At 45.4% G+C, this 2,050-nt stretch overlaps 1 long non-coding RNA gene across 1 annotated transcript; it reads right to left on the reverse strand.

The window, feature by feature from the left end:
* LOC121939017 lies at window positions 1-1,463 on the reverse strand. Its single transcript, XR_006105384.1, has 2 exons — window positions 1,364-1,463; window positions 1-539 (listed from the first exon to the last, which is right to left on the reverse strand). It is a non-coding gene; the product is annotated as an uncharacterized LOC121939017 (long non-coding RNA).
* Between the last annotated feature and the right edge of the window lie 587 nt (window positions 1,464-2,050).

A 2,050-nucleotide genomic window follows, 5' to 3' on the forward strand; every position in this document is an offset into this window, starting at 1 on the left:
ATCATTTCGAACACTCCCGCTCTGAACTCTGACAGAGAAAGAAAGGAAAGAAATGTTGAAATGTTCCTTTAAACGGAGGAAGCGTGGATCACTCGTTCACTCTCAGTTTGTCATCCCTCCATCCAGAGCCACAGTCACAGACTCTTCTTCTGTGGTGGATTCCTCAGACGTGCTCGGGGAGGGGGGGGGCTGCTCGCCGCTCTCACAAACGAAAAGTGCACGTGCAAAAACTTAACAAAAGAAAAGAGACGTCAGAGAGGAAGAGGAGGAGGAAGAAGCTGCAGACGAGTCGAGTCGGAGTTTGCAGAGCGGGCCGCTCCTCTTCATCACTTCCTGCTCGGTCACATGATCTCAGCCAATCAGCTGCGAGCGTAGATGAGGCGGTGACGGAGGCGTGAAGGATGATGAAGCTGCAGACGTGACGTCATCAAACAGGATGGAGGTGTGTGTGTGTGTGTGTCTGTGTGTGTGTGTCAGCTGTGATGTCGTCTTCATGGTTCACCTTCCCACAGGAGGAAGAGGAGGAGCTCCTCTCATCACTGCGACAAACAAACAAACAAACAAACAAACAAACAAACAAACAAACAAACAAACACAGAGCTGATGAGGGCCGCACCACAAAGTCAGACTTAAACTTTTCCCACCAAAATTAACTAACTAAACTAATTAACGCAGGTTTTTCAAACCTGTTGAATACCGGCGACAGACTTTATTCCCACTGCCAGTGAACACACCGCTGCAGCGAGTCCGCCTCTCTGTCACTAGGCGGGTTTCCATTAACCCTCAAAATGCACAAATTGAAATTGCGAATCCAAAACACGCGTAATGGAAACACGTCAATTTTGAAAAACAGTCATGTTTATCGCAAACAAGTTGGTACGCGCGCATGAGGCGATACTTCAGGAGATTCAAAAAAGCATTTCACGAAACTGCCATAAAACACTTTTGTCGCTCTGACAGCTCATATGATGTGTAACACCGGGTGGCGGTGATGCGACTTTATGGATGCAAACTGCGATTAAACCCAAAGAAGAAGAAAAAGTACAACAAAGTCATCAGTCAACTCAGTACGTGAGGACGGAGGAAGAGACCGAGACCTCGTCACTCTGATAACAGACAAAGAAATTACAGCGATATTCGACTGGCTTTACTGAGCGGCTGCAATGGAAATAAACCTGTTTTTGTTTTGAACATTTATCACCATGGTTACTAGAATGTTATCACAAGAGGAGAAGTCTCGTAACATCACTCAGTGGAAACACAGCACCGTGTACCACCGCTGCCACCGCCACCGTGTACCACCGCTGCCACCGCCACCGTGTACCGCCACCGTGTACCGCCACCGTGTACCGCCGCCACGTACCTCTGTTGGCCTTGCTGGGGTAGATCTTGGCAAAGTGTCGGTACTCGTCTGGTGGAGGGAAGTCGTCCAGAGGATGAAACGAGTATTTGGACTCAAAATCATCTGCGGGAGGAGAAAAGGAGAACTCACATCACTCAGATATTTCTCAGCCTCCGAAACGAAATGACCTTCGATTGATAAATGAAACTCCAACTTCAGAGGGAGACGAATAAAGGAAAGGTCAGAGGTCAGAGGTCAGAGGACGAAGAGATGGAGCCGTTATTTCAACAGCAGACACAAACAATCAAGACGTGATGAAAACAGTCAGAGAAGCTGAATAACAAAAACTGATCTGTAAAATCAGAACGTCGTGAGTTAAATTTCTACTGTAAAACAAAAACGTCTTTTCAAACAAAACAAGCAGTCGAGACCAAAGATGACGACACTTTTCACACACGAAAACTGAAAAACTGACAGAAAAGGGATGTGAAACTATTTTGATCTGATTTATGATTTTTATTTACAGATGAGTTCGCTGAGTTCGCTCTCACTTTGACCGCTCACACTTTTTAAAAATGTATTTCCACGTTAAAAACTTTGTTTTTATGTCGAGCTTCTGTCGCTGCGTTAATGTGATAAATGAAAAAAACTTTAGATATCAGAGTCAGAAAATGATCAGGATGATCAGAAAGACTCACCAGCAAATGA

Source organism: Plectropomus leopardus, unplaced genomic scaffold, assembly GCF_008729295.1.
Source record: "Plectropomus leopardus isolate mb unplaced genomic scaffold, YSFRI_Pleo_2.0 unplaced_scaffold3989, whole genome shotgun sequence".
Classification (NCBI taxonomy): Eukaryota; Metazoa; Chordata; class Actinopteri; order Perciformes; family Serranidae; genus Plectropomus; species Plectropomus leopardus.